Source organism: Triturus cristatus, chromosome 11, assembly GCF_964204655.1.
Source record: "Triturus cristatus chromosome 11, aTriCri1.1, whole genome shotgun sequence".
In the NCBI taxonomy this organism is placed as follows: Eukaryota; Metazoa; Chordata; class Amphibia; order Caudata; family Salamandridae; genus Triturus; species Triturus cristatus.
In genome coordinates, this window is record NC_140594.1 from 12,077,554 (window position 1) to 12,097,777 (window position 20,224).

Sequence of the window (20,224 nt, forward strand, 5' to 3'; positions counted from 1 at the left end):
GGGTTTCTCTGGGTCCCTCCCTCTCTCTCTGGGACTGCTGTCTTGATTCTTCAATGTATTGCTGGGTTTCTCTTGGTCCCTCTCTCTCTCTCTGGGACTGCTGTCTTGATTCTTCAATGTCTTGCTGGGTTTCTCTGGGTCCCTCTCTCTCTCTCTGGGACTGCTGTCTTGATTCTTCAATGTCTTGCTTGGTTTCTCTGGGTCACTCTCTCTCTCTGGGACTGCTGTCTTGATTCTTCAATGTCTTGCTGAGTTTCTCTGGGTCCCTCTCTCTCTGGGACTGCTGTCTTGATTCTTTCTTCAATGTCTTGCTGGGTTTCTCTGGGTCACTCTCTCTCTCTGGGACTGCTGTCTTGATTCTTCAATGTCTTGCTGGGTTTCTCTGGGCCCCTCTCTCTCTGGGACTGCTGTCTTGATTCTTCAATGTCTTGCTGGGTTTCTCTGGGTCCCTCTCTCTCTGGGACTGCTGTCTTGGTTCTTCAATGTCTTGCTGGGTTTCTCTGGGTCCCTCTCTCTCTGGGACTGCTGTCTTGATTCTTCAATGTCTTGCTGGGTTTATCTGGGTCCCTCTCTCTCTGGGACTGCTGTCTTGATTCTTCAATGTCTTGCTGGGTTTATCTGGGTCCCTCTCTCTCTGGGACTGCTGTCTTGATTCTTCAATGTCTTGCTGGGTTTCTCTTGGTCCCTCTCTCTCTCTCTGGGACTGCTGTCTTGATTCTTCAATGTCTTGCTGGGTTTCTCTTGGTCCCTCTCTCTCTCTCTGGGACTGCTGTCTTGATTCTTCAATGTCTTGCTGGGTTTCTCTGGGTCCCTCTCTCTCTGGGACTGCTGTCTTGATTCTTCAATGTCTTGCTGGGTTTCTCTGGGTCCCTCTCTCTCTCTCTGGGACTGCTGTCTTGATTCTTCAATGTCTTGCTTGGTTTCTCTGGGTCACTCTCTCTCTGGGACTGCTGTCTTGATTCTTCAATGTCTTGCTGGGTTTCTCTGGGTCCCTCTCTCTCTGGGACTGCTGTCTTGATTATTCAATGTCTTACTGGGTTTCTCTGGGTCCCTCTCTCTCTCTGGGACTGCTGTCTTGATTCTTCAATGTCTTGCTGGGTTTCTCTGGGTCCCTCTCTCTCTCTCTGGGACTGCTGTCTTGATTCTTCAATGTCTTGCTGGGTTTCTCTGGGTCCCTCTCTCTCTGGGACTGTTGTCTTGATTCTTCAATGTCTTGCTGGGTTTCTCTGGGTCCCTCTTTCTCTGGGACTGCTGTCTTGATTCTTCAATGTCTTGCTGGGTTTCTCTGGTCCCCTCTCTCTCTCTGGGACTGCTGTCTTGATTCTTCAATGTCTTGCTGGGTTTCTCTGGGCCCCTCTCTCTCTCTGGGAATGCTGTCTTGATTCTTCAATGTCTTGCTGGGTTTCTCTGGGTCCCTCTCTCTCTGGGACTGCTGTCTTGATTCTTCAATGTCTTGCTGGGTTTCTCTGGGTCACTCTCTCTCTCTGGGACTGCTGTCTTGATTCGTCAATGTCTTTCTGCGTTTCTCTGGGTCCCTCTCTCTCTCTGGGACTGCTGTCTTGATTCGTCAATGTCTTGCTGGGTTTCTCTGGGTCCCTCTCTCTCTCTGGGACTGCTGTCTTGATTCTTCAATGTCTTGCTGGGTTTCTCTGGGTCACTCTCTCTCTCTGGGACTGCTGTCTTGATTCTTCAATGTCTTGCTGGGTTTCTCTGGGTCTCTCTCTCTCTGGGACTGCTGTCTTGATTCTTCAATGTCTTGCTGTGTTTCTCTGGGTCTCTCTCTCTCTCTGTGGGACTGCTGTCTTGATTCTTCAATGTCTTGCTGGGTTTCTCTGGGTCACTCTCTCTCTGGGACTGCTGTCTTGATTCTTCAATGTCTTGCTGGGTTTCTCTGGGTCTCTCTCTCTCTGGGACTGCTGTCTTGATTCTTCAATGTCTTGCTGGGTTTCTCTGGGTCTCTCTCTCTCTCTGTGGGACTGCTGTCTTGATTCTTCAATGTCTTGCTGGGTTTCTCTGGGTCACTCTCTCTCTGGGACTGCTGTCTTGATTCTTCAATGTCTTGCTGGGTTTCTCTGGGTCCCTCTCTCTCTCTGGGACTGCTGTCTTGATTCTTCAATGTCTTGCTGGGTTTCTCTGGGTCCCTCTCTCTCTCTGGGACGGCTGTCTTGATTCTTCAATGTCTTGCTGGGTTTCTCTGGGTCCCTCTCTCTCTGGGACTGCTGTCTTGATTCTTCAATGTCTTGCTGGGTTTCTCTGGGTCCCTCTCTCTCTCTGGGACTGCTGTCTTGATTCTTCAATGTCTTGCTGGGTTTCTCTGGGTCCCTCTCTCTCTGGGACTGCTGTCTTGATTCTTCAATGTCTTGCTGGATTTCTCTGGGTCCCTCTCTCTCTCTGGGACTGCTGTCTTGATTCTTCAGTGTCTTGCTGGGTTTCTCTGGGTCTCTCTCTCTCTGGGACTGCTGTCTTGATTCTTCAATGTCTTGCTGGGTTTCTCTGGGTCTCTCTCTCTCTCTGGGACTGCTGTCTTGATTCTTCAATGTCTTGCTGGGTTTCTCTGGGTCCCTCTCTCTCTGGGACTGCTGTCTTGATTCTTCAATGTCTTGCTGGGTCTCTGGGTCCCTCTCTCTCTCTGGGACTGCTGTCTTGATTCTTCAATGTCTTGCTGGGTTTCTCTGGGTCACTCTCTCTCTCTGGGACTGCTGTCTTGATTCTTCAATGTCTTGCTGGGTTTCTCTGGGTCCCTCTCTCTCTCTCTGGGACTGCTGTCTTGATTCTTCAATGTCTTGCTGGGTTTCTCTGGGTCCCTCTCTCTCTGGGACTGCTGTCTTGATTCTTCAATGTCTTGCTGGGTTTCTCTGGGTCCCTCTCTCTCTCTGGGACTGCTGTCTTGATTCTTCAATGTCTTGCTGGGTTTCTCTGGGTCCCTCTCTCTCTCTGGGACTGCTGTCTTGATTCTTCAATGTCTTGCTGGGTTTCTCTGGGTCACTCTCTCTCTCTGGGACTGCTGTCTTGATTCTTCAATGTCTTGCTTGGTTTCTCTGGGTCCCTCTCTCTCTCTGGGACTGCTGTCTTGATTCTTCAATGTCTTGCTGGGTTTCTCTGGGTCCCTCTCTCTCTCTGGGACTGCTGTCTTGATTCTTCAATGTCTTGCTGGGTTTCTCTGGGTTCCTCTCTCTCTGGGACTGCTGTCTTGATTCTTCAATGTCTTGCTGGGTTTCTCTGGGTCACTCTCTCTCTCTGGGACTGCTGTCTTGATTCTTCAATGTCTTGCTGGGTTTCTCTGGGTCCCCCTCTCTCTCTCTGGGACTGCTGTCTTGATTCTACAATGGCTTGCTGGGTTTCTCTGGGTCCCTCTCTCTCTGGGACTGCTGTCTTGATTCTTCAATGTCTTGCTCGGTTTCTCTGGGTCCCTCTCTCTCTGGGACTGCTGTCTCGATTCTTCAATGTCTTGCTGGGTTTCTCTGGGTCCCTCTCTCTCTGGGACTGCTGTCTTGATTCTTCAATGTCTTGCTGGGTTTCTCTGGGTCACTCTCTCTCTCTCTGGGACTACTGTCTTGATTCTTCAATGTCTTGCTGGGTTTCTCTGGGCCCCTCTCTCTCTGGGACTGCTGTCTTGATTCTTCAATGTCTTGCTGGGTTTCTCTGGGTCCCTCTCTCTCTGGGACTGCTGTCTTGGTTCTTCAATGTCTTGCTGGGTTTCTCTGGGTCCCTCTCTCTCTGGGACTGCTGTCTTGATTTTTCAATGTCTTGCTGGGTTTATCTGGGTCCCTCTCTCTCTGGGACTGCTGTCTTGATTCTTCAATGTCTTGCTGGGTTTCTCTGGGTCCCTCTCTCTCTGGGACTGCTGTCTTGATTCTTCAATGTCTTGCTGGGTTTCTCTGGGTCCCTCTCTCTCTCTCTGGGACTGCTGTCTTGATTCTTCAATGTCTTGTTGGGTTTCTCTGGGTCCCTCTCTCTCTGGGACTGTTGTCTTGATTCTTCAATGTCTTGCTGGGTTTCTCTGGGTCCCTCTTTCTCTGGGACTGCTGTCTTGATTCTTCAATGTCTTGCTGGGTTTCTCTGGGTCCCTCTCTCTCTCTGGGACTGCTGTCTTGATTCTTCAATGTCTTGCTGGGTTTCTCTGGGTCCCTCTCTCTCTCTGGGAATGCTGTCTTGATTCTTCAATGTCTTGCTGGGTTTCTCTGGGTCCCTCTCTCTCTGGGACTGCTGTCTTGATTCTTCAATGTCTTGCTGGGTTTCTCTGGCTCCCTCTCTCTCTCTCGGACTGCTGTCTTGATTCTTCAATGTCTTGCTGGGTTTCTCTGGGTCCCTCTCTCTCTCTGGGACTGCTGTCTTGATTCTTCAATGTCTTGCTGGGTTTCTCTGGGTCCCTCTCTCTCTCTGGGACTGCTGTCTTGATTCTTCAATGTCTTGCTGGGTTTCTCTGGGTCCCTCTCTCTCTCTGGGACTGCTGTCTTGATTCTTCAATGTCTTGCTGGGTTTCTCTGGGTCCCTCTCTCTCTGGGACTGCTGTCTTGATTCTTCAATGTATTGCTGGGTTTCTCTTGGTCCCTCTCTCTCTCTCTGGGACTGCTGTCTTGATTCTTCAATGTCTTGCTGGGTTTCTCTGGGTCCCTCTCTCTCTCTCTGGGACTGCTGTCTTGATTCTTCAATGTCTTGCTTGGTTTCTCTGGGTCACTCTCTCTCTCTGGGACTGCTGTCTTGATTCTTCAATGTCTTGCTGAGTTTCTCTGGGTCCCTCTCTCTCTGGGACTGCTGTCTTGATTCTTCAATGTCTTGCTGGGTTTCTCTGGGTCACTCTCTCTCTCTGGGACTGCTGTCTTGATTCTTCAATGTCTTGCTGGGTTTCTCTGGGCCCCTCTCTCTCTGGGACTGCTGTCTTGATTCTTCAATGTCTTGCTGGGTTTCTCTGGGTCCCTCTCTCTCTGGGACTGCTGTCTTGATTCTTCAATGTCTTGCTGGGTTTCTCTGGGTCACTCTCTCTCTCTCTCTGGGACTACTGTCTTGATTCTTCAATGTCTTGCTGGGTTTCTCTGGGCCCCTCTCTGTCTGGGACTGGTGTCTTGATTCTTCAATGTCTTGCTGGGTTTCTCTGGGTCCCTCTCTCTCTGGGACTGCTGTCTTGGTTCTTCAATGTCTTGCTGGGTTTCTCTGGGTCCCTCTCTCTCTGGGACTGCTGTCTTGATTCTTCAATGTCTTGCTGGGTTTATCTGGGTCCCTCTCTCTCTGGGACTGCTGTCTTGATTCTTCAATGTGTTGCTGGGTTTCTCTGGGTCCCTCTCTCTCTGGGACTGCTGTCTTGATTCTTCAATGTCTTGCTGGGTTTCTCTGGGTCCCTCTCTCTCTCTCTGGGACTGCTGTCTTGATTCTTCAATGTCTTGCTGGGTTTCTCTGGGTCCCTCTCTCTCTCTCTGGGACTGCTGTCTTGATTCTTCAATGTCTTGCTGGGTTTCTCTGGGTCCCTCTCTCTCTGGGACTGTTGTCTTGATTCTTCAATGTCTTGCTGGGTTTCTCTGGGTCCCTCTTTCTCTGGGACTGCTGTCATGATTCTTCAATGTCTTGCTGGGTTTCTCTGGGTTCCTCTCTCTCTGGGACTGCTGTCTTGATTCTTCAATGTCTTGCTGGGTTTCTCTGGGTCACTCTCTCTCTCTGGGACTGCTGTCTTGATTCTTCAATGTCTTGCTGGGTTTCTCTGGGTCCCCCTCTCTCTCTCTGGGACTGCTGTCTTGATTCTACAATGGCTTGCTGGGTTTCTCTGGGTCCCTCTCTCTCTGGGACTGCTGTCTTGATTCTTCAATGTCTTGCTCGGTTTCTCTGGGTCCCTCTCTCTCTGGGACTGCTGTCTCGATTCTTCAATGTCTTGCTGGGTTTCTCTGGGTCCCTCTCTCTCTGGGACTGCTGTCTTGATTCTTCAATGTCTTGCTGGGTTTCTCTGGGTCACTCTCTCTCTCTCTGGGACTACTGTCTTGATTCTTCAATGTCTTGCTGGGTTTCTCTGGGCCCCTCTCTCTCTGGGACTGCTGTCTTGATTCTTCAATGTCTTGCTGGGTTTCTCTGGGTCCCTCTCTCTCTGGGACTGCTGTCTTGGTTCTTCAATGTCTTGCTGGGTTTCTCTGGGTCCCTCTCTCTCTGGGACTGCTGTCTTGATTTTTCAATGTCTTGCTGGGTTTATCTGGGTCCCTCTCTCTCTGGGACTGCTGTCTTGATTCTTCAATGTCTTGCTGGGTTTCTCTGGGTCCCTCTCTCTCTGGGACTGCTGTCTTGATTCTTCAATGTCTTGCTGGGTTTCTCTGGGTCCCTCTCTCTCTCTCTGGGACTGCTGTCTTGATTCTTCAATGTCTTGTTGGGTTTCTCTGGGTCCCTCTCTCTCTGGGACTGTTGTCTTGATTCTTCAATGTCTTGCTGGGTTTCTCTGGGTCCCTCTTTCTCTGGGACTGCTGTCTTGATTCTTCAATGTCTTGCTGGGTTTCTCTGGGTCCCTCTCTCTCTCTGGGACTGCTGTCTTGATTCTTCAATGTCTTGCTGGGTTTCTCTGGGTCCCTCTCTCTCTCTGGGACTGCTGTCTTGATTCTTCAATGTCTTGCTGGGTTTCTCTAGGTCCCTCTCTCTCTCTCTGGGACTGCTGTCTTGATTCTTTAATGGCTTGCTGGGTTTCTCTGGGTCCCTCTCTCTCTGGGACTGCTGTCTTGATTCTTCAATGTCTTGCTGGGTTTCTCTGGGTCCCTCTCTCTCTCTGGGACTGCTGTCTTGATTCTTCAATGTCTTGCTGGGTTTCTCTGGGTCCCTCTCTCTCTCTGGGACTGCTGTCTTGATTCTTCAATGTCTTGCTGGGTTTCTCTGGGTCCCTCTCTCTCTCTGGGACTGCTGTCTTGATTCTTCAATGTCTTGCTGGGTTTCTCTGGGTCCCTCTCTCTCTGGGACTGCTGTCTTGATTCTTCAATGTATTGCTGGGTTTCTCTTGGTCCCTCTCTCTCTCTCTGGGACTGCTGTCTTGATTCTTCAATGTCTTGCTGGGTTTCTCTGGGTCCCTCTCTCTCTCTCTGGGACTGCTGTCTTGATTCTTCAATGTCTTGCTTGGTTTCTCTGGGTCACTCTCTCTCTCTGGGACTGCTGTCTTGATTCTTCAATGTCTTGCTGAGTTTCTCTGGGTCCCTCTCTCTCTGGGACTGCTGTCTTGATTCTTCAATGTCTTGCTGGGTTTCTCTGGGTCACTCTCTCTCTCTGGGACTGCTGTCTTGATTCTTCAATGTCTTGCTGGGTTTCTCTGGGCCCCTCTCTCTCTGGGACTGCTGTCTTGATTCTTCAATGTCTTGCTGGGTTTCTCTGGGTCCCTCTCTCTCTGGGACTGCTGTCTTGATTCTTCAATGTCTTGCTGGGTTTCTCTGGGTCACTCTCTCTCTCTCTCTGGGACTACTGTCTTGATTCTTCAATGTCTTGCTGGGTTTCTCTGGGCCCCTCTCTGTCTGGGACTGCTGTCTTGATTCTTCAATGTCTTGCTGGGTTTCTCTGGGTCCCTCTCTCTCTGGGACTGCTGTCTTGGTTCTTCAATGTCTTGCTGGGTTTCTCTGGGTCCCTCTCTCTCTGGGACTGCTGTCTTGATTCTTCAATGTCTTGCTGGGTTTATCTGGGTCCCTCTCTCTCTGGGACTGCTGTCTTGATTCTTCAATGTGTTGCTGGGTTTCTCTGGGTCCCTCTCTCTCTGGGACTGCTGTCTTGATTCTTCAATGTCTTGCTGGGTTTCTCTGGGTCCCTCTCTCTCTCTCTGGGACTGCTGTCTTGATTCTTCAATGTCTTGCTGGGTTTCTCTGGGTCCCTCTCTCTCTCTCTGGGACTGCTGTCTTGATTCTTCAATGTCTTGCTGGGTTTCTCTGGGTCCCTCTCTCTCTGGGACTGTTGTCTTGATTCTTCAATGTCTTGCTGGGTTTCTCTGGGTCCCTCTTTCTCTGGGACTGCTGTCATGATTCTTCAATGTCTTGCTGGGTTTCTCTGGGTTCCTCTCTCTCTGGGACTGCTGTCTTGATTCTTCAATGTCTTGCTGGGTTTCTCTGGGTCACTCTCTCTCTCTGGGACTGCTGTCTTGATTCTTCAATGTCTTGCTGGGTTTCTCTGGGTCCCCCTCTCTCTCTCTGGGACTGCTGTCTTGATTCTACAATGGCTTGCTGGGTTTCTCTGGGTCCCTCTCTCTCTGGGACTGCTGTCTTGATTCTTCAATGTCTTGCTCGGTTTCTCTGGGTCCCTCTCTCTCTGGGACTGCTGTCTCGATTCTTCAATGTCTTGCTGGGTTTCTCTGGGTCCCTCTCTCTCTGGGACTGCTGTCTTGATTCTTCAATGTCTTGCTGGGTTTCTCTGGGTCACTCTCTCTCTCTCTGGGACTACTGTCTTGATTCTTCAATGTCTTGCTGGGTTTCTCTGGGCCCCTCTCTCTCTGGGACTGCTGTCTTGATTCTTCAATGTCTTGCTGGGTTTCTCTGGGTCCCTCTCTCTCTGGGACTGCTGTCTTGGTTCTTCAATGTCTTGCTGGGTTTCTCTGGGTCCCTCTCTCTCTGGGACTGCTGTCTTGATTTTTCAATGTCTTGCTGGGTTTATCTGGGTCCCTCTCTCTCTGGGACTGCTGTCTTGATTCTTCAATGTCTTGCTGGGTTTCTCTGGGTCCCTCTCTCTCTGGGACTGCTGTCTTGATTCTTCAATGTCTTGCTGGGTTTCTCTGGGTCCCTCTCTCTCTCTCTGGGACTGCTGTCTTGATTCTTCAATGTCTTGTTGGGTTTCTCTGGGTCCCTCTCTCTCTGGGACTGTTGTCTTGATTCTTCAATGTCTTGCTGGGTTTCTCTGGGTCCCTCTTTCTCTGGGACTGCTGTCTTGATTCTTCAATGTCTTGCTGGGTTTCTCTGGGTCCCTCTCTCTCTCTGGGACTGCTGTCTTGATTCTTCAATGTCTTGCTGGGTTTCTCTGGGTCCCTCTCTCTCTCTGGGACTGCTGTCTTGATTCTTCAATGTCTTGCTGGGTTTCTCTGGGTCCCTCTCTCTCTGGGACTGCTGTCTTGATTCTTCAATGTCTTGCTGGGTTTCTCTGGCTCCCTCTCTCTCTCTCGGACTGCTGTCTTGATTCTTCAATGTCTTGCTGGGTTTCTCTGGGTCCCTCTCTCTCTCTGGGACTGCTGTCTTGATTCTTCAATGTCTTGCTGGGTTTCTCTGGGTCCCTCTCTCTCTCTGGGACTGCTGTCTTGATTCTTCAATGTCTTGCTGGGTTTCTCTGGGTCCCTCTCTCTCTCTGGGACTGCTGTCTTGATTCTTCAATGTCTTGCTGGGTTTCTCTGGGTCCCTCTCTCTCTGGGACTGCTGTCTTGATTCTTCAATGTATTGCTGGGTTTCTCTTGGTCCCTCTCTCTCTCTCTGGGACTGCTGTCTTGATTCTTCAATGTCTTGCTGGGTTTCTCTGGGTCCCTCTCTCTCTCTCTGGGACTGCTGTCTTGATTCTTCAATGTCTTGCTTGGTTTCTCTGGGTCACTCTCTCTCTCTGGGACTGCTGTCTTGATTCTTCAATGTCTTGCTGAGTTTCTCTGGGTCCCTCTCTCTCTGGGACTGCTGTCTTGATTCTTCAATGTCTTGCTGGGTTTCTCTGGGTCACTCTCTCTCTCTGGGACTGCTGTCTTGATTCTTCAATGTCTTGCTGGGTTTCTCTGGGCCCCTCTCTCTCTGGGACTGCTGTCTTGATTCTTCAATGTCTTGCTGGGTTTCTCTGGGTCCCTCTCTCTCTGGGACTGCTGTCTTGATTCTTCAATGTCTTGCTGGGTTTCTCTGGGTCACTCTCTCTCTCTCTCTGGGACTACTGTCTTGATTCTTCAATGTCTTGCTGGGTTTCTCTGGGCCCCTCTCTGTCTGGGACTGCTGTCTTGATTCTTCAATGTCTTGCTGGGTTTCTCTGGGCCCCTCTCTCTCTGGGACTGCTGTCTTGATTCTTCAATGTCTTGCTGGGTTTCTCTGGGTCCCTCTCTCTCTGGGACTGCTGTCTTGGTTCTTCAATGTCTTGCTGGGTTTCTCTGGGTCCCTCTCTCTCTGGGACTGCTGTCTTGATTCTTCAATGTCTTGCTGGGTTTATCTGGGTCCCTCTCTCTCTGGGACTGCTGTCTTGATTCTTCAATGTCTTGCTGGGTTTCTCTGGGTCCCTCTCTCTCTGGGACTGCTGTCTTGATTCTTCAATGTCTTGCTGGGTTTCTCTGGGTCCCTCTCTCTCTCTCTGGGACTGCTGTCTTGATTCTTCAATGTCTTGTTGGGTTTCTCTGGGTCCCTCTCTCTCTGGGACTGTTGTCTTGATTCTTCAATGTCTTGCTGGGTTTCTCTGGGTCCCTCTTTCTCTGGGACTGCTGTCTTGATTCTTCAATGTCTTGCTGGGTTTCTCTGGGTCCCTCTCTCTCTCTGGGACTGCTGTCTTGATTCTTCAATGTCTTGCTGGGTTTCTCTGGGTCCCTCTCTCTCTCTGGGAATGCTGTCTTGATTCTTCAATGTCTTGCTGGGTTTCTCTGGGTCCCTCTCTCTCTGGGACTGCTGTCTTGATTCTTCAATGTCTTGCTGGGTTTCTCTGGGTCCCTCTCTCTCTCTGGGACTGCTGTCTTGATTCTTCAATGTCTTGCTGGGTTTCTCTGGGTCCCTCTCTCTCTCTGGGACTGCTGTCTTGATTCTTCAATGTCTTGCTGGGTTTCTCTGGGTCCCTCTCTCTCTCTGGGACTGCTGTCTTGATTCTTCAATGTCTTGCTGGGTTTCTCTGGGTCCCTCTCTCTCTCTGGGACTGCTGTCTTGATTCTTTAATGTCTTGCTGGGTTTCTCTGGGTCCCTCTCTCTCTGGGACTGCTGTCTTGATTCTTCAATGTATTGCTGGGTTTCTCTTGGTCCCTCTCTCTCTCTCTGGGACTGCTGTCTTGATTCTTCAATGTCTTGCTGGGTTTCTCTGGGTCCCTCTCTCTCTCTCTGGGACTGCTGTCTTGATTCTTCAATGTCTTGCTTGGTTTCTCTGGGTCACTCTCTCTCTCTGGGACTGCTGTCTTGATTCTTCAATGTCTTGCTGAGTTTCTCTGGGTCCCTCTCTCTCTGGGACTGCTGTCTTGATTCTTCAATGTCTTGCTGGGTTTCTCTGGGTCACTCTCTCTCTCTGGGACTGCTGTCTTGATTCTTCAATGTCTTGCTGGGTTTCTCTGGGCCCCTCTCTCTCTGGGACTGCTGTCTTGATTCTTCAATGTCTTGCTGGGTTTCTCTGGGTCCCTCTCTCTCTGGGACTGCTGTCTTGATTCTTCAATGTCTTGCTGGGTTTCTCTGGGTCACTCTCTCTCTCTCTGGGACTACTGTCTTGATTCTTCAATGTCTTGCTGGGTTTCTCTGGGCCCCTCTCTCTCTGGGACTGCTGTCTTGATTCTTCAATGTCTTGCTGGGTTTCTCTGGGTCCCTCTCTCTCTGGGACTGCTGTCTTGGTTCTTCAATGTCTTGCTGGGTTTCTCTGGGTCCCTCTCTCTCTGGGACTGCTGTCTTGATTCTTCAATGTCTTGCTGGGTTTATCTGGGTCCCTCTCTCTCTGGGACTGCTGTCTTGATTCTTCAATGTCTTGCTGGGTTTCTCTGGGTCCCTCTCTCTCTGGGACTGCTGTCTTGATTCTTTAATGTCTTGCTGGGTTTCTCTGGGTCCCTCTCTCTCTCTCTGGGACTGCTGTCTTGATTCTTCAATGTCTTGCTGGGTTTCTCTGGGTCCCTCTCTCTCTCTCTGGGACTGCTGTCTTGATTCTTCAATGTCTTGCTGGGTTTCTCTGGGTCCCTCTCTCTCTGGGACTGTTGTCTTGATTCTTCAATGTCTTGCTGGGTTTCTCTGGGTCCCTCTTTCTCTGGGACTGCTGTCTTGATTCTTCAATGTCTTGCTGGGTTTCTCTGGGTCCCTCTCTCTCTCTGGGACTGCTGTCTTGATTCTTCAATGTCTTGCTGGGTTTCTCTGGGTCCCTCTCTCTCTCTGGGAATGCTGTCTTGATTCTTCAATGTCTTGCTGGGTTTCTCTGGGTCCCTCTCTCTCTGGGACTGCTGTCTTGATTCTTCAATGTCTTGCTGGGTTTCTCTGGGTCCCTCTCTCTCTCTGGGACTGCTGTCTTGATTCTTCAATGTCTTGCTGGGTTTCTCTGGGTCCCTCTCTCTCTCTGGGACTGCTGTCTTGATTCTTCAATGTCTTGCTGGGTTTCTCTGGGTCCCTCTCTCTCTCTGGGACTGCTGTCTTGATTCTTCAATGTCTTGCTGGGTTTCTCTGGGTCCCTCTCTCTCTCTGGGACTGCTGTCTTGATTCTTCAATGTCTTGCTGGGTTTCTCTGGGTCCCTCCCTCTCTCTCTGGGACTGCTGTCTTGATTCTTCAATGTATTGCTGGGTTTCTCTTGGTCCCTCTCTCTCTCTCTGGGACTGCTGTCTTGATTCTTCAATGTCTTGCTGGGTTTCTCTGGGTCCCTCTCTCTCTCTCTGGGACTGCTGTCTTGATTCTTCAATGTCTTGCTTGGTTTCTCTGGGTCACTCTCTCTCTCTGGGACTGCTGTCTTGATTCTTCAATGTCTTGCTGAGTTTCTCTGGGTCCCTCTCTCTCTGGGACTGCTGTCTTGATTCTTTCTTCAATGTCTTGCTGGGTTTCTCTGGGTCACTCTCTCTCTCTGGGACTGCTGTCTTGATTCTTCAATGTCTTGCTGGGTTTCTCTGGGCCCCTCTCTCTCTGGGACTGCTGTCTTGATTCTTCAATGTCTTGCTGGGTTTCTCTGGGTCCCTCTCTCTCTGGGACTGCTGTCTTGGTTCTTCAATGTCTTGCTGGGTTTCTCTGGGTCCCTCTCTCTCTGGGACTGCTGTCTTGATTCTTCAATGTCTTGCTGGGTTTATCTGGGTCCCTCTCTCTCTGGGACTGCTGTCTTGATTCTTCAATGTCTTGCTGGGTTTCTCTGGGTCCCTCTCTCTCTGGGACTGCTGTCTTGATTCTTCAATGTCTTGCTGGGTTTCTCTTGGTCCCTCTCTCTCTCTCTGGGACTGCTGTCTTGATTCTTCAATGTCTTGCTGGGTTTCTCTGGGTCCCTCTCTCTCTGGGACTGCTGTCTTGATTCTTCAATGTCTTGCTGGGTTTCTCTGGGTCCCTCTCTCTCTGGGACTGCTGTCTTGATTCTTCAATGTCTTGCTGGGTTTCTCTGGGTCCCTCTCTCTCTCTCTGGGACTGCTGTCTTGATTCTTCAATGTCTTGCTTGGTTTCTCTGGGTCACTCTCTCTCTGGGACTGCTGTCTTGATTCTTCAATGTCTTGCTGGGTTTCTCTGGGTCCCTCTCTCTCTGGGACTGCTGTCTTGATTATTCAATGTCTTACTGGGTTTCTCTGGGTCCCTCTCTCTCTCTGGGACTGCTGTCTTGATTCTTCAATGTCTTGCTGGGTTTCTCTGGGTCCCTCTCTCTCTCTCTGGGACTGCTGTCTTGATTCTTCAATGTCTTGCTGGGTTTCTCTGGGTCCCTCTCTCTCTGGGACTGTTGTCTTGATTCTTCAATGTCTTGCTGGGTTTCTCTGGGTCCCTCTTTCTCTGGGACTGCTGTCTTGATTCTTCAATGTCTTGCTGGGTTTCTCTGGTCCCCTCTCTCTCTCTGGGACTGCTGTCTTGATTCTTCAATGTCTTGCTGGGTTTCTCTGGGCCCCTCTCTCTCTCTGGGAATGCTGTCTTGATTCTTCAATGTCTTGCTGGGTTTCTCTGGGTCCCTCTCTCTCTGGGACTGCTGTCTTGATTCTTCAATGTCTTGCTGGGTTTCTCTGGGTCACTCTCTCTCTCTGGGACTGCTGTCTTGATTCGTCAATGTCTTTCTGCGTTTCTCTGGGTCCCTCTCTCTCTCTGGGACTGCTGTCTTGATTCGTCAATGTCTTGCTGGGTTTCTCTGGGTCCCTCTCTCTCTCTGGGACTGCTGTCTTGATTCTTCAATGTCTTGCTGGGTTTCTCTGGGTCACTCTCTCTCTCTGGGACTGCTGTCTTGATTCTTCAATGTCTTGCTGGGTTTCTCTGGGTCTCTCTCTCTCTAGGACTGCTGTCTTGATTCTTCAATGTCTTGCTGTGTTTCTCTGGGTCTCTCTCTCTCTCTGTGGGACTGCTGTCTTGATTCTTCAATGTCTTGCTGGGTTTCTCTGGGTCACTCTCTCTCTGGGACTGCTGTCTTGATTCTTCAATGTCTTGCTGGGTTTCTCTGGGTCTCTCTCTCTCTGGGACTGCTGTCTTGATTCTTCAATGTCTTGCTGGGTTTCTCTGGGTCTCTCTCTCTCTCTGTGGGACTGCTGTCTTGATTCTTCAATGTCTTGCTGGGTTTCTCTGGGTCACTCTCTCTCTGGGACTGCTGTCTTGATTCTTCAATGTCTTGCTGGGTTTCTCTGGGTCCCTCTCTCTCTCTGGGACTGCTGTCTTGATTCTTCAATGTCTTGCTGGGTTTCTCTGGGTCCCTCTCTCTCTCTGGGACGGCTGTCTTGATTCTTCAATGTCTTGCTGGGTTTCTCTGGGTCCCTCTCTCTCTGGGACTGCTGTCTTGATTCTTCAATGTCTTGCTGGGTTTCTCTGGGTCCCTCTCTCTCTCTGGGACTGCTGTCTTGATTCTTCAATGTCTTGCTGGGTTTCTCTGGGTCCCTCTCTCTCTGGGACTGCTGTCTTGATTCTTCAATGTCTTGCTGGATTTCTCTGGGTCCCTCTCTCTCTCTGGGACTGCTGTCTTGATTCTTCAGTGTCTTGCTGGGTTTCTCTGGGTCTCTCTCTCTCTGGGACTGCTGTCTTGATTCTTCAATGTCTTGCTGGGTTTCTCTGGGTCTCTCTCTCTCTCTGGGACTGCTGTCTTGATTCTTCAATGTCTTGCTGGGTTTCTCTGGGTCCCTCTCTCTCTGGGACTGCTGTCTTGATTCTTCAATGTCTTGCTGGGTCTCTGGGTCCCTCTCTCTCTCTGGGACTGCTGTCTTGATTCTTCAATGTCTTGCTGGGTTTCTCTGGGTCACTCTCTCTCTCTGGGACTGCTGTCTTGATTCTTCAATGTCTTGCTGGGTTTCTCTGGGTCCCTCTCTCTCTCTCTGGGACTGCTGTCTTGATTCTTCAATGTCTTGCTGGGTTTCTCTGGGTCCCTCTCTCTCTGGGACTGCTGTCTTGATTCTTCAATGTCTTGCTGGGTTTCTCTGGGTCCCTCTCTCTCTCTGGGACTGCTGTCTTGATTCTTCAATGTCTTGCTGGGTTTCTCTGGGTCCCTCTCTCTCTCTGGGACTGCTGTCTTGATTCTTCAATGTCTTGCTGGGTTTCTCTGGGTCACTCTCTCTCTCTGGGACTGCTGTCTTGATTCTTCAATGTCTTGCTTGGTTTCTCTGGGTCCCTCTCTCTCTCTGGGACTGCTGTCTTGATTCTTCAATGTCTTGCTGGGTTTCTCTGGGTCCCTCTCTCTCTCTGGGACTGCTGTCTTGATTCTTCAATGTCTTGCTGGGTTTCTCTGGGTTCCTCTCTCTCTGGGACTGCTGTCTTGATTCTTCAATGTCTTGCTGGGTTTCTCTGGGTCACTCTCTCTCTCTGGGACTGCTGTCTTGATTCTTCAATGTCTTGCTGGGTTTCTCTGGGTCCCCCTCTCTCTCTCTGGGACTGCTGTCTTGATTCTACAATGGCTTGCTGGGTTTCTCTGGGTCCCTCTCTCTCTGGGACTGCTGTCTTGATTCTTCAATGTCTTGCTCGGTTTCTCTGGGTCCCTCTCTCTCTGGGACTGCTGTCTCGATTCTTCAATGTCTTGCTGGGTTTCTCTGGGTCCCTCTCTCTCTGGGACTGCTGTCTTGATTCTTCAATGTCTTGCTGGGTTTCTCTGGGTCACTCTCTCTCTCTCTGGGACTACTGTCTTGATTCTTCAATGTCTTGCTGGGTTTCTCTGGGCCCCTCTCTCTCTGGGACTGCTGTCTTGATTCTTCAATGTCTTGCTGGGTTTCTCTGGGTCCCTCTCTCTCTGGGACTGCTGTCTTGGTTCTTCAATGTCTTGCTGGGTTTCTCTGGGTCCCTCTCTCTCTGGGACTGCTGTCTTGATTTTTCAATGTCTTGCTGGGTTTATCTGGGTCCCTCTCTCTCTGGGACTGCTGTCTTGATTCTTCAATGTCTTGCTGGGTTTCTCTGGGTCCCTCTCTCTCTGGGACTGCTGTCTTGATTCTTCAATGTCTTGCTGGGTTTCTCTGGGTCCCTCTCTCTCTCTCTGGGACTGCTGTCTTGATTCTTCAATGTCTTGTTGGGTTTCTCTGGGTCCCTCTCTCTCTGGGACTGTTGTCTTGATTCTTCAATGTCTTGCTGGGTTTCTCTGGGTCCCTCTTTCTCTGGGACTGCTGTCTTGATTCTTCAATGTCTTGCTGGGTTTCTCTGGGTCCCTCTCTCTCTCTGGGACTGCTGTCTTGATTCTTCAATGTCTTGCTGGGTTTCTCTGGGTCCCTCTCTCTCTCTGGGAATGCTGTCTTGATTCTTCAATGTCTTGCTGGGTTTCTCTGGGTCCCTCTCTCTCTGGGACTGCTGTCTTGATTCTTCAATGTCTTGCTGGGTTTCTCTGGCTCCCTCTCTCTCTCTCGGACTGCTGTCTTGATTCTTCAATGTCTTGCTGGGTTTCTCTGGGTCCCTCTCTCTCTCTGGGACTGCTGTCTTGATTCTTCAATGTCTTGCTGGGTTTCTCTGGGTCCCTCTCTCTCTCTGGGACTGCTGTCTTGATTCTTCAATGTCTTGCTGGGTTTCTCTGGGTCCCTCTCTCTCTCTGGGACTGCTGTCTTGATTCTTCAATGTCTTGCTGGGTTTCTCTGGGTCCCTCTCTCTCTGGGACTGCTGTCTTGATTCTTCAATGTATTGCTGGGTTTCTCTTGGTCCCTCTCTCTCTCTCTGGGACTGCTGTCTTGATTCTTCAATGTCTTGCTGGGTTTCTCTGGGTCCCTCTCTCTCTCTCTGGGACTGCTGTCTTGATTCTTCAATGTCTTGCTTGGTTTCTCTGGGTCACTCTCTCTCTCTGGGACTGCTGTCTTGATTCTTCAATGTCTTGCTGAGTTTCTCTGGGTCCCTCTCTCTCTGGGACTGCTGTCTTGATTCTTCAATGTCTTGCTGGGTTTCTCTGGGTCACTCTCTCTCTCTGGGACTGCTGTCTTGATTCTTCAATGTCTTGCTGGGTTTCTCTGGGCCCCTCTCTCTCTGGGACTGCTGTCTTGATTCTTCAATGTCTTGCTGGGTTTCTCTGGGTCCCTCTCTCTCTGGGACTGCTGTCTTGATTCTTCAATGTCTTGCTGGGTTTCTCTGGGTCACTCTCTCTCTCTCTCTGGGACTACTGTCTTGATTCTTCAATGTCTTGCTGGGTTTCTCTGGGCCCCTCTCTGTCTGGGACTGGTGTCTTGATTCTTCAATGTCTTGCTGGGTTTCTCTGGGTCCCTCTCTCTCTGGGACTGCTGTCTTGGTTCTTCAATGTCTTGCTGGGTTTCTCTGGGTCCCTCTCTCTCTGGGACTGCTGTCTTGATTCTTCAATGTCTTGCTGGGTTTATCTGGGTCCCTCTCTCTCTGGGACTGCTGTCTTGATTCTTCAATGTGTTGCTGGGTTTCTCTGGGTCCCTCTCTCTCTGGGACTGCTGTCTTGATTCTTCAATGTCTTGCTGGGTTTCTCTGGGTCCCTCTCTCTCTCTCTGGGACTGCTGTCTTGATTCTTCAATGTCTTGCTGGGTTTCTCTGGGTCCCTCTCTCTCTCTCTGGGACTGCTGTCTTGATTCTTCAATGTCTTGCTGGGTTTCTCTGGGTCCCTCTCTCTCTGGGACTGTTGTCTTGATTCTTCAATGTCTTGCTGGGTTTCTCTGGGTCCCTCTTTCTCTGGGACTGCTGTCATGATTCTTCAATGTCTTGCTGGGTTTCTCTGGGTTCCTCTCTCTCTGGGACTGCTGTCTTGATTCTTCAATGTCTTGCTGGGTTTCTCTGGGTCACTCTCTCTCTCTGGGACTGCTGTCTTGATTCTTCAATGTCTTGCTGGGTTTCTCTGGGTCCCCCTCTCTCTCTCTGGGACTGCTGTCTTGATTCTACAATGGCTTGCTGGGTTTCTCTGGGTCCCTCTCTCTCTGGGACTGCTGTCTTGATTCTTCAATGTCTTGCTCGGTTTCTCTGGGTCCCTCTCTCTCTGGGACTGCTGTCTCGATTCTTCAATGTCTTGCTGGGTTTCTCTGGGTCCCTCTCTCTCTGGGACTGCTGTCTTGATTCTTCAATGTCTTGCTGGGTTTCTCTGGGTCACTCTCTCTCTCTCTGGGACTACTGTCTTGATTCTTCAATGTCTTGCTGGGTTTCTCTGGGCCCCTCTCTCTCTGGGACTGCTGTCTTGATTCTTCAATGTCTTGCTGGGTTTCTCTGGGTCCCTCTCTCTCTGGGACTGCTGTCTTGGTTCTTCAATGTCTTGCTGGGTTTCTCTGGGTCCCTCTCTCTCTGGGACTGCTGTCTTGATTTTTCAATGTCTTGCTGGGTTTATCTGGGTCCCTCTCTCTCTGGGACTGCTGTCTTGATTCTTCAATGTCTTGCTGGGTTTCTCTGGGTCCCTCTCTCTCTGGGACTGCTGTCTTGATTCTTCAATGTCTTGCTGGGTTTCTCTGGGTCCCTCTCTCTCTCTCTGGGACTGCTGTCTTGATTCTTCAATGTCTTGTTGGGTTTCTCTGGGTCCCTCTCTCTCTGGGACTGTTGTCTTGATTCTTCAATGTCTTGCTGGGTTTCTCTGGGTCCCTCTTTCTCTGGGACTGCTGTCTTGATTCTTCAATGTCTTGCTGGGTTTCTCTGGGTCCCTCTCTCTCTCTGGGACTGCTGTCTTGATTCTTCAATGTCTTGCTGGGTTTCTCTGGGTCCCTCTCTCTCTCTGGGACTGCTGTCTTGATTCTTCAATGTCTTGCTGGGTTTCTCTAGGTCCCTCTCTCTCTCTCTGGGACTGCTGTCTTGATTCTTTAATGGCTTGCTGGGTTTCTCTGGGTCCCTCTCTCTCTGGGACTGCTGTCTTGATTCTTCAATGTCTTGCTGGGTTTCTCTGGGTCCCTCTCTCTCTCTGGGACTGCTGTCTTGATTCTTCAATGTCTTGCTGGGTTTCTCTGGGTCCCTCTCTCTCTCTGGGACTGCTGTCTTGATTCTTCAATGTCTTGCTGGGTTTCTCTGGGTCCCTCTCTCTCTCTGGGACTGCTGTCTTGATTCTTCAATGTCTTGCTGGGTTTCTCTGGGTCCCTCTCTCTCTGGGACTGCTGTCTTGATTCTTCAATGTATTGCTGGGTTTCTCTTGGTCCCTCTCTCTCTCTCTGGGACTGCTGTCTTGATTCTTCAATGTCTTGCTGGGTTTCTCTGGGTCCCTCTCTCTCTCTCTGGGACTGCTGTCTTGATTCTTCAATGTCTTGCTTGGTTTCTCTGGGTCACTCTCTCTCTCTGGGACTGCTGTCTTGATTCTTCAATGTCTTGCTGAGTTTCTCTGGGTCCCTCTCTCTCTGGGACTGCTGTCTTGATTCTTCAATGTCTTGCTGGGTTTCTCTGGGTCACTCTCTCTCTCTGGGACTGCTGTCTTGATTCTTCAATGTCTTGCTGGGTTTCTCTGGGCCCCTCTCTCTCTGGGACTGCTGTCTTGATTCTTCAATGTCTTGCTGGGTTTCTCTGGGTCCCTCTCTCTCTGGGACTGCTGTCTTGATTCTTCAATGTCTTGCTGGGTTTCTCTGGGTCACTCTCTCTCTCTCTCTGGGACTACTGTCTTGATTCTTCAATGTCTTGCTGGGTTTCTCTGGGCCCCTCTCTGTCTGGGACTGCTGTCTTGATTCTTCAATGTCTTGCTGGGTTTCTCTGGGTCCCTCTCTCTCTGGGACTGCTGTCTTGGTTCTTCAATGTCTTGCTGGGTTTCTCTGGGTCCCTCTCTCTCTGGGACTGCTGTCTTGATTCTTCAATGTCTTGCTGGGTTTATCTGGGTCCCTCTCTCTCTGGGACTGCTGTCTTGATTCTTCAATGTGTTGCTGGGTTTCTCTGGGTCCCTCTCTCTCTGGGACTGCTGTCTTGATTCTTCAATGTCTTGCTGGGTTTCTCTGGGTCCCTCTCTCTCTCTCTGGGACTGCTGTCTTGATTCTTCAATGTCTTGCTGGGTTTCTCTGGGTCCCTCTCTCTCTCTCTGGGACTGCTGTCTTGATTCTTCAATGTCTTGCTGGGTTTCTCTGGGTCCCTCTCTCTCTGGGACTGTTGTCTTGATTCT